The following is a 12,808-nucleotide window of genomic DNA, read 5'->3' as shown; positions in this document are numbered from 1 at the left end:
AACATTTAATATGACGTCATTATATAAGCATAATAATATGTTTATAAGCATAATAGTTTTAAATATAATATTATGCCTAAATGTTGCCGAGAACTGAACAAAGTTAAAAATATGCAATTATGACTCATATTTTAGGTGTATTTAAAAAAATAATTTAATAAAAGATAATTAAGAATTGCGTTGGAGGTGATATTTAACAAAAGAAAACAAAAAAAAAAAACTTTTTTACTATTATTTAATTATTAACATTAAGTCTATGCGTTTGCGATTTGCATCCAAAATACTATTATTTAGATATATATATATATATGTATGTAGGTAATTTTTAACGTATTTTTAATTAATAATAAAATTTACATAATTTTCAATAAATAAGTAAATTTGCTTATAACAGTAAAATTTTTATTTTTATAAAATTTAGAAAAAAAAAATTTAAGAAGCTGTGCTGTGTCAGCGGTAAATGCTCAATTGAAAATATTCACTATAATTTTTGTTTGTGAACAAGATTTGGTTTGTGATCTCTAGTTCACGACTTACTTAAAGAATAAATAAAAGCATTTATAGCAAACAAGTTGCGGTTTTGAAGATCAACAACAGCTTAAGTTTTATTATAACGTAGAGCTAGACTATTGACTGTTAATCTAAATTCTAAATCATTCAGAATAAGTGATTGGAGCGCACACCAATTTAAAACTCACAAAATGGAACACAGTAACAGAATGTAACAAAATTCAATTAGCTGAACAGTCAAAAGCAGGTGGTATTCTGTGTGGGGAAGGGGATGAGGCGCCAGGGAACATGTTCGATGAGCTTGGAGTATTGATGCATAAGAAAAGGCACATCCTGATAGGCATGTGGAATATTTCGCCGGAAAAGTTGATCGGATTCATCAGAAATGTGGCTCTGGGTAACGAGCTCCAGAAAAGATCACTGAGATAAATCATAATAGATCTTTTAGGTTTTGGTATATTATATCTCTAATTTATAATCTATAATCTACAATCGGTTAGTAATAATTCTCTAAGTTTTTTAAATATTAAAAAAAAATTTCTGATTTCTGATTACTAACATAGTGAAAATAAAATTATTAATTCAATTTGCACAAAGCCGAGTTCTACTTCTTTAGAGAGGACAAAAAAGAAATCGCAATATCCACTTTATTAAATTTTACAAAAATAAATAAATCACATATGTGAATCTTTTATTCTTTGAACATTTTTAAAAATATCATATAGAATCATCTAATATATGAAGGATAATTTAAGACTTTATATGATTAAGATCTTTCTTAATTATATTTCACACCCATATACTAGACATAAATTTCGATTAATTCTTATTGTTATTTTATATGTATATGCTATAAATTTAATAAAATTAAAGAAAATATTTTTTATATGGCATTTATATCTACCATATTGAATGAAAATTTTAAATTTTAACTTTAAATTTATTGTTTTTATATACTTATATACACGGGTTGGTTATTTACAATATTTCTAAGAACGCACAAATATTATTTATTTTGATTATATGTAGATGACTGATTCATAAACATACGAAAATAAAAATAATAATATAAAAAAAATTATTGAAATTATTTTTCTTAATTCTTTTTTAAATTTTTGGAGGCTAATTAAATGCTGCAAAATTCAAGTTAACAGTTTAGGTCAAAATTGTAGGATCTTATAAAATATAAAATTATCATTAATGTCAACAAGTTTGTGTACTATTAAAAATTATTGAAATTCATTGGAAAAATACAATATAAAAATTATAGTTTCTTAATAATGCTAATTTGTGTTAAAACTAATTTGTGGTTAGAATCTTTTGGTTTTTTAATTAAATGGAAGATATCTTCACAAATAACATAAAAAATTACAATTTATTTTTTCAGAATTTCATAAATTATAGTCTGCCTTGTAAACAGAATTTTAATTTTATAATAATCTACAATTAATATTAGATCATATAGGATAATATAGAATACCATATATATCATTTATTTTTAATTAAACACAGTAACTGGCACCATCATATCACAATATTTTGACAAATTTTTTCCTTTAAATATATAGTAAACATCAATAGTAAAAATATTTGTGAAATTTACATAATAGATAAATATCGTAAAAAAACTCGAAATTTAATAATATGCAATATATGTATGTAGATATGTATACGTTGTACAAAATTTATGTATAATTTTAATTTGTGCAAAAAAAAAAAGTCAAACCGAGCAAATTCTTTTTTAATATCATAAAATTATTGTAAAGATCTCGTAAAATTTATAATGTATATGTTAAAAATTTCTGTTAATTGAAACACACATGAAGAAGTCTAATAGAACAGGACCTGACGAACAAAAAAAAAACATAGGGCACTTTTTTCGATTTTTGCCCTCATTTTCGAGTTATGAGATTTGAAATCGGGTCAAATTTTGAAAAGCGTCACATTTTCATATTTAAAAACTGCAAAATCAAATTTTATAAAAATATTTTCATTTTAATTAAAAATAATAAAAATAAATCTCATGACATGTCTATGAAATGAAAACATGAGTCGAATCATTGAATGTTTATTGGATACAAATTGAAGTGCAAGAAAACATCTAATTTTGGTTAAAAAAATTTAATGTAAATAATTAATGTAAAAATTTAATGTAAAATTGATTTGGAAAATTAAATGAATTGAAAACAATTTGAATTTTCGAACAAGGGAATTATGATCAAGAAAACCCAAATTTCTAATTTACTGTAAGTATCAGTAGCAAATAAAGTGTAAACTCCATATATGTAATTGAATTTTCATATTTGTCAAATATAAAGTTCTTATGTTGTAAAAATTTCAACCAAATTCATTTGAATCCTATAGTTGACATTTAAATTATTTAAATTTTTATATCCATCATAATATATTTGAAAATATTTTTGGTTTTAAAAATGCTTTCAAGTGAAAAAAACGAGTAAAATTAATAAGAAAAAAAAAAGGAAAAAAAAAAAACAAAATTGTTACATAACCTGTGATGGCATCTCTTTAGTTATAAATTGAAAATATAAAAATTATTCTTATGATTTATGTACCCAATAAATTATTAATTTTTTTTTTCTTCAAGTGAATTCTTTGTATTTTTCTCTTCTATTGTTTTTTTTTCGTTTTTTTTTTGTGTACCTTTATTTTTTGATTATATTGACAGACAATAATAATTACGGTACTATTAAAAATATTGATTTAAATCATTGAGATTATTGTTTGCCTATGACTTGAGTGACACATAAAACAGTTCGAGTTCAAAGAATGTAATACCGTGACATAAGGACAGGAAAAGTTATGTCAAAAAAAAAATGACGTCTACATAAAAATGCTTATAAGTTCTTATAGAAATCAAGGTTGTAAAAAAAACAGGAGTGGTTAAAAACCAAACTTAATTTTTGTAGTGTTTATACCACCACAAATTCTAGTGAAGTTCTTTAAATTATTAAAAAGTTATTTAAATATTTTCGTTTCATTTTAAACCTGAAAAACTTTAAAATTGTTTTTCTAACGTTCTTCCTTTAAATATTAATTGCGTTTGATTTTAAAATTTTAAAAATGAGAATAAAATAAATTATTCAATAATAAAGTTTTTGAATGGATGACAATGGCATTATTTTCAATAGGAAATTGAAATATCTCGTTTAGTGTGATAAAGAGAGCCTCTCCCTACATTAATGCTTGATATGAAATTCATAAATTTAGATAGTTAGTACAAATCTCACGCGAAAGGGTGCAAAATCACATGTTCAGTCATGTCTCTAATTTTAAACATGTATCTTAAATAATTTAATGAAATATATAAAAAAAATTAAATTTTATAATTTATCACGCTAGTACCGTGTGATTTACCAATGAAATGTGTGAACAAAAATTTTAATGTACTCCAACATTTCAATGTAGAACAAATGTACTTATGCACTGTATTTGAATAACATCATAGTATATATATATATTTAATGTATTCTATTTTTTTATTTATTTTTTGTTAATATGTAATTATTTTTTTATACAACTTTTATTACTCCATTTAAGATGCAATAAGAAAAGATGAAAGAAAAAAAAAAAGTAAAATAAAAAATGTAAGTATGGATGAAAAGAACAACAACGAACGTCATATTAAAAACCAATTTATAAAGTCTGAACAGAAACTAAAATTTTTTCCAAGGTGAACATGTAAAGTTGGCGGCAACATCGTTATAATTGTTGTACAATTAACATGAGATAAGCGTACATGTTACATGAAATTGCAAAAAAAAAAAAAAAAAACGAAAAATGAAAACAATGATTTTTTTTATAGATACCAAGTATTTTGATTTTATAAATTTTTAAAATAAAATTATTAGTTCCCATGTAATTGTAGAGTAACAGTAACAGTGTGTATGATTTTGACCATCATCATGCATAATAATCCAACTAACCAAAAACTTTCGTTGAGTTTCTTTTCAGTGAGTTTTTGGGGAATCCAAGAAAAGAAAAAACGTCCAAATTGAACTTTTGCATTTAAAAGATCAAAGCGGATGTTTTTCACATACAAATATTGTATATTGAAAATACTGATTTAACAACATTTGTGAACGATCTAGTGTTAAAACGAACACAATTAATTGTATCATATGACAGTAACTCCAATTATTTTTCGTATTTCATGTATATTGCTAATTTGCTTCGTCTTTTATTGAAAAACAGCATCTCCTACTGCACACAACTTATTCTTCTATTGTTACGTCACTTAAGCAAATGTCACAGTTTTTAAATTATCAACATTGTTCTTCTTTTATATGTCAATCTACAGCGTCTAAAATTTTAAGTGTCATTTGAGTTTTAATAAATTATTTTGTTAGAAGAAAATATTTTCCTACCTCCTTTTATTGTAATAAATTATTATCGTCTTGCTTCTTTCAATTCACAAAATTCATGAAATTTCGGTTTTTGACACTATACTTCTCTAAAATTTTTTAAATCTTTTTCAATATTTAGAAAAATCGAACATTAATGGTAAATATTTTACCATAAAAACATTATCTTAATCGACTATTCCTTTTTTACTTATGTGCTCACCCTAAAAGTATGCAATAAATATGATAAATTAATATGCATAGTTTAGTTAAAAAATCAATTTATTTTTAAAAAATATTTTCATTTGTTTAAGGAAATCATAAATTTAATTCAAATTTATTTTTGTGTCGGATTCTTCTACTGGGATTCAATAAATCTAAAATTTTATTTATAACTTGTTTATTATTATACTGTATAGAAGTCAAATGAAAATTTTACTTAGAAAAATTAAAACGTAATGAATAAAAAAGTTTTAAAAAGAAGGAGTTATTTTTAAGGTGCAACATGTAATGTTAATTTCATGTATTAAAAACTAAAAGAGCAAAAAAATACGAAAAAAATATAGCGTCAGTAAATTACATTAGAGGATGGCAAATTTTGAGTGTAGAAAAGTTTTTGTTTTTTGTTTTTGGATATTTTCGCATATTTTTGAAAACTCCTATAAAGAGTTTTGTGAATTAGTAGTTCACAGTAACGTATTTAATTTGTTTGGTAATTTTTAATTAAAATTTACGATTTAGTAAAATTATTACACGTCCTATGAAAGTTTAGGAAATGGTTATTTGAGAACTCTTTGTGTACATAATTATGTTGTATAGTAGCATAAGTGTATATGTAGAGTGTATAAGTTGCAGTAGTTTCCGTCTGTTGAATGCATTGTATTAAGTTGTTGCCATTTGAATAAATTAGATTTTTTATAATTTTATTAAGACTTTGTTAAGTCATACAATTTCACATATATTATAATTTTAATATAAGTATGTGATGTATTTTATTTTGTACTTCCATTCTCACTATATTTTCATGAAATTTAGTATTGCATTAATAAATTATAAAAATCTGTTTTTTTTTTTCTCGTGAATTCTAAGAATCAATATGTGTACTTTTGCAAATGTACATATATAAATATAGCACTTTCCGTGCAATTCATTGGATTCCATTATATTTATATGTATGCAGAACTGACTGCAATGTTAATCCAAGGTTATTGTAAGTTAATTTTGCATAAAAACGTGAACTTTATTAGTTTACTTACTTGTACTTTTTATTAAATTTTATATAGAAAATACTAAATTAAAAATAAAATTTATGTATGTATAAAAAAATCTGGTACTGACATAATATGTTTTCATTTCGATAGTAAATCATTGTTATAATTAGAATGATTTATACGATGTTTTGTTTTATTTGGTTAAGAAAAATGTCTTAAGGCATGATATTAATAATTTTAAATTATAATGTCATATCTATAGTTCATGAAAGAAATGTTAATTAAAAAATTTATTTCGTTTATATATAGGAAAAAATATTGTTTATTATATAGTAATTTATTACACTAATGACAAGAAGGCGCTTTAATTGTTAAGTTTTTAATTGAAAACATAATTTGTATATATTGAGTCAACCTGCATTATGATTATATATTCATGAACAGATTTAATCGGGCATAAGTCAATTAAGAATTAACAATTAACGTCTTTAAAAAGAATTCAGGAAACCATTGTTAAACTCTCAACGCCTGCGAAAAATCGGTTCTTTCTGTAGGAGTGAGACCTGGCTAATAAAGGAAAACTGTACAAGCAAAATGCAAGGCTTCGTAAACAAATTCCTAATACTTATATGTTGGATATTCTGGCCTAGAATAATGAGGAATTCAGAGCTCTGGGAATTAACGGGACAGGAATCCACAGAGGTTCAAACAAAGAAGGGAAAATGAATATGAGAAGGCCAGAGAATAATATTCAAAAGAGGTCCCTAGTATAGAATCCTTAGAGTAAACGGAATGTGGGCAGACCGAAAGAAAGATGAAGTAGATCAGTTAAGAAAGAAATAGTAGAGAACTGAAGAATATGGTCCGAAATAAAGTTACTGGAAAACTTTTAAATTAAGAGAACGGGTAAAACATCATATCCAAATTTCAAAATGTTTTTAATGACAATTAAGAACATGAATGATGACAATTAAGAAGAGAAATTATAAATTGACAACATAGATGTTTAAATAATAAAAGTTACAAATTAATTAACATTGCTGTTTAGATTTTTAATATAAATTGTATTGTGTAAATTAATTAAACATTATTTATTGTGTTACCAGTGTGTGCCAGTCTGTTACTGCTCTAATTATAATTTTAGAAATGTACACATAAAATATAAAATTAATAGGCTTACAATTATACATTGTATATGTATGTATTATAATAATATAAATCTATGTACTAAGAATAAAAATTAAAATAATATTGAGTAAGAAATTAGAATGTTTCCTTAATCTGCAACCAATTACAATTCTGAAAACAAATATAGATCTAAAAAGTTTGACATTAATGGCATTTTTATTTTGCTGACATTTATTTGCGGATCCACATAATTGTTTGTATAATTGGATGTATTTTTTTATGTTTTTCTGAATATTGTTCTTTAACTAACATCTTTATGGTATTGTTTCTGTAGAAATTTTTCCTTAACAAAATTAACATATTCAACAAAAATTACAAATTTTTTAATGTAATTTATAATTTTGCGATCATTTTTCATAAATCCAAAAATAACTTTAAGAATTTTTTAAAATTTTAAAATTTTCTGCTAAATTTTGAAAATATTTAAAATTTGCATATATCTTGGAGTTTATGCAAATTTTATCAAAATTTTTAGAAGGTTTGAAAAGGTACGAAAAATGAGAATATTTGTATACGATCGTTTTGAACAAAATTTGACACATCTTAATACATTGAAATTTTGACGTGTAAAAATTTGCTGCAATCACAATACCTTCTTTATATTGTGCGATACAGTGGGTAAAAAATGAAAGTTTTTAATTTGTATGTAAACCGGTCTTAAAAAAATTAACTGTATATTATCCAGAATTCTTAATCTTAATTTAATGGTTGTTAATTTACTAATGTATATGCACAATATAAGTTGTATGTAAAAATATTCAATTGTTTTTGTTGTTATAACATTTATTTTCCGTAGGCCGTTTAGTTTTTTTTCTGTTTTTGTGCATAATTGTATAAGAAATTTTTATGAAAATGTCGTAACTTGAATAGCGACTACGTCACAATATTGCTATTATTTAACATTCTTGAATTTTATTGTATGTATATATATAATGTAAGTACAGTAACTTTCTTGCATACAAGAATTTTAAGTTTTTCATAAACAATAATAATTTCCTTATTAAACAATTTAAACATGAATATTAAATGGAGGTCAGCTGCAATTTCTATAAATTACTTATGAGCGTTATTATGTGCACACATATATGGATGTGTGCACTCGTGTTTTTTATATTTTATGTAAAAATTTCTTTTCGGGAAGTATTATAATTTTTTAAAATATGCGTTGTAGTATAGTTTAATTAAAAAATTTCTTGATAGTTAAAATTACAATTTTATTTTTGCATATTTCCGTCTTCTCGAATCTACTTTTTAATACAAAGCTTCGGAAATTCTGATCAGACCAATTAAATTTTGAGTTTGTTGTAGTGATTTCTTTACTAATTTCACATAAAATAGTGCAATTTGTTATTTTGATTGTGTAAGTGTGTTGTGTTTTAACAGAACTTTAACAGAATTATGTTTTTTTATAATTTTCCGAATATCTTGTCTCCAAACTTTTCTGGCTTATGGACAAATATGTACTATGTGAGTATGAAAATGGTCCAATCGAGTTTCTTACATTACAAATTCGTATAGAATTTTATGTACCTATGTCATATTATTTATGATTGAGTTCTTACAAATTTTAATAATCGCAATAGATTAATTTTTTTTATTGCAAACAGAATGATAAACCGCATTTAGGAGTTGAACGGGCCGCACTTTGCCCACGGCTGTCTTAGAGTAATATTACGGCGAATTTTCTGGTCTAAAAATATATACAATAAAAGAATTGATTTGGACAGTAATTGATCCGGACACTGTCAATAGGCGAGTTTGTTTGTATAAGTATAAGTAAAAGAATTTGACAACCGTAGTATTTTTGTTAAATTTACTAAAGTAACAGTTGAAACTGAAAATTATTTTATTTTTCTAATATTTTTATAATCAAAAGTTTTTTTAAATTTGTAATGAAATTTTATTAAAAAAATCATTATTAATTCGTTAATGTTTTTAATTTACAGCAAATTGCTAATATAATTAAAACTTGACTTTGATCCCTCTACTAATTTGCTATCTACTGAAGCAAAAAATCTACAACAAATTTATTATATTTTATTACTTTGCTATATGTAAAGTTTTTGTGTATTGTCCAGATTTTAAAATTAAAATTAACAGAATTAATTTAAAAACTTTTTTAATAAATTTTTAATTTGATTTAAAGTTTTTATTTTTTGACATAATAACATTTTTTATCTATAAATTTTTTACACGTTAACTTTTTTTTTCTAATTTTTGAATAAATTTGTTGGAATTCTATTTTAGAAATAAAGATCAAGTTTAACTTGTTTTTCTCTTTTTTTCTAGCGTAAAAACTATTTAGATATTATGTGTTAATAAGGTTAGGGGATGGTTACCAACTGCATAACAAGTTTATTTATTAATGATAGCTATTAAAAGATTTAAGATGTCCAATAATATTTTTTTTAATTTAGGTATTTAGGTATTCATAAATAAATAGTAATAAAAAATTTGAAATATCGCAATTTTTATTTGAATGTTCTCGATTACGCACAAAATTAATTTTTTAACTGGGTTATAACGTAAAAGAGAATAAAGCCTATAGTTTCCTTTTAATTAACCGTTTAATTTAATAATAAATTTTATTGCTCATAGAAAACAGGTAGATCATTTAGTTGACGTTAATTCGTGAAAATTGATTTTGTTTTTGCTAAAATAGAACTTATTACTGGTCAACTGTCGAAAACTTTATATTTGTGTAAGAATGAACTACACTAAATCATTAGAGTAAATTTATTTTTAAATAACTCTATTTAAAAATTAGTCTACTCTAATATTTAAATAATTTAGTGTTATGCAGTCTTAATGCGGTCTACACTATGGTGGCAACTTTGAACCATCCGGGGATGGCATAAATCTTCGTATTCAAATTTAGCAAAAATTTTAATCAAAATACGGTTTCGTATTCCTTCGGTAATTGGTAATTTTATCAAAATTTCGGTAATTTTATCAGAACAAAATTTATGGTTTCTGGAAAGTGAAACTTATTGCAAATTTTTGTACCTTATGCAATACCAACTGTATCACAATAACAATATATGAATTAAAAAATAATTATCATTATTTACCTTAAATATTTACACTTGCATTAATATGAAATAAGGTTTTTTCTGCAGTAATTAAACTATACATAATACTAATTGTAGTAGTAAAACCCCGAATTTTTATAGTTCTTATTAACGTATTATTTATTCTAATATACTGTAAAAACTATATGAACAGTTCAGTTATTATTTTCGCCCAGCATAACATATAAAATTGGAACATAATGTTTACATGAAATATTTCATAAAATCAATTATTTTAAAATTTTAAAGGTAATTTTTACATGCTATATTAAAATTTATAAGTTCAATACCGTGACGTAACCATAATGTAAACTAAAGTAACTGAATAATAACGTATTAACATATTATAAACAAGTAGCTAAAATAAATGCAACAATATGCAATGAAGTTGCAATGTAAAACTTGCAAAACTTTAATTCTTTAAATTTTTGTATTACATGAGCTTATTAATTGTATATTTATACATTTTGATATTTTTAATAAGTGTTATAATATTATACATATTATGTATTTTGTATGTTAGTAAGTAGGATTATAAAATAAATATTAATTTTAAATTGCTTACATTTGACTGACTGACTAACACCACTGACGCTCAATGATTAAATTGTGTTTTACTTTTTTGTGAAGAAAAAGGTAACTGAAAGAGTGAAATACACAATTCAATTTAAAATTAATGTTTTTGTCAATTAATTTTTTTAGTGTTCGCTATGAAACCTAAAACTTCTATGTAAGTTTCCCAGATTGACAACAAATTTTTAAAAATCAATTTAGTCAGTGTGATAGTTTTGTCATAGATTTGGAATTGATAGATCATACATGTCAAAAAATGTATACGAAATGACATTTGGTTTAGCTGTTAACATTTTGTTTAAATTTTACCTTAATTTATAAGGCTTGTTCTTATTTATAAAATAAAATTAAGTTTAATTTGATTAATCCTTGTATTTCACATTATATCGCCAAAAACTTACCCGTTTTCCTTAAATATTTGTTTGAATTTTGACAATTGGTGATAATTTTGACAGTTGCTTTTACAATTGTAAATTTTAAATAAAATTGCATGAAATTTATTTTTTTTTATTTAACTTTTATTTAAAAATTTTTATATCGATATTTTGTTTTTTGTTTTATAAAAATAATTAATTACAAAATTATAATAAAATTATCATTTTTATAAAATATAAAAATATTTTCGTCTTCTTTGTGTATTCATTTTTTTTAATGATTTTTTTTTACATTTTTTTTCATTAATTTTTTTGTTTTTTTTTGTTATATACTTTTAATTAACACAGCGCGACTTTGTCCGCAGAAAAGTCATATATTCTTATAAAATGAAAGGAGAAAATGGAAAATTTTTTAACAAATATTCATTTTTTTTTAATTTATCCATTTTTTTTGTTCTTCTTAAGGATATTACCGTAATATTTTGTTTTGCAAAAATTAAAAACTTATAATTATAACATGTATAACATAAAACTAATAAGAAAATATGTATAAGTATATATAGGTATAAGAAAACTGAGAAAAGTTTTCTATTTAGAATTAATTGAGAAAAAAAAATTCTAAAGGATTAAGGAGTAAGATGGTAACATTTTTTTTCTTTCTGTTTAATTAAATGATAATTTATATAGAAAAATTTTTCAAGTACATTTCTTCCTATTATTTACAAGAGTTGATTTGTTTTCTTTATTCATTTTTCTTATAATAATTATAAATTTAAAATTTATTTAAATATTCTGGCCCAAGAAAAGTTTTGCTTTTTAATATAAACAAATTAATATTTATTATACATTTAATTCTAATAAGAATATCAAGCTAAGTTTACAATTCTGTTAGATAGATGGCTTATTCAAATGACATTTTATGTAGTTCAAAATTGGAAATTTGAATATATATAGTTGAAAAACTACATAATAAATTAAATATTGATAAAATTTAGGAAATAAAATTTTTAGTATAATATTAGAGATTTTACGGTAATTTCATTACGCTATTATAAATAAAATCTAACATTTTTTACAAAAGAAAATTTTGAATTGCTTAATTTTTCCTTTTAGTTTAATTGTTGTCAGAATTGTAAACTGTAATTTTACTTATAAATAGTATATTTTACTTAAGTCTTGAGCACTTGATTCAATTTCTTTTGCTTATTATTTTTTATTTGATTATTTTGATAGAAAGTGATTTTGTTTGTTCATATAACAGTTTAACAAAAATATTTTGTCAAACTCTGATATTAAGTATATCAATATGGAAGATAAGGAGTGGACAAAATAAATTTTTGATTTCAAATTTTTTAATACATGTAAACTGAACTACAATATAACATAATTAATTGTATCGAATTTGATTTGAATAAAATTAAATTTAAATTTTATTTGTAATTTTTCATAGCAAATGACATGTCAATAATGACAGAGATGGTAATATAAATTTTTTATTCTCAAAATAAATTGAATAGCTG

Source organism: Condylostylus longicornis, unplaced genomic scaffold, assembly GCF_029603195.1.
Source record: "Condylostylus longicornis isolate FDR11 unplaced genomic scaffold, ASM2960319v2 ptg000085l, whole genome shotgun sequence".
NCBI classification, from domain to species: Eukaryota; Metazoa; Arthropoda; class Insecta; order Diptera; family Dolichopodidae; genus Condylostylus; species Condylostylus longicornis.
Note: the sequence above shows the minus strand (reverse complement) of the source record.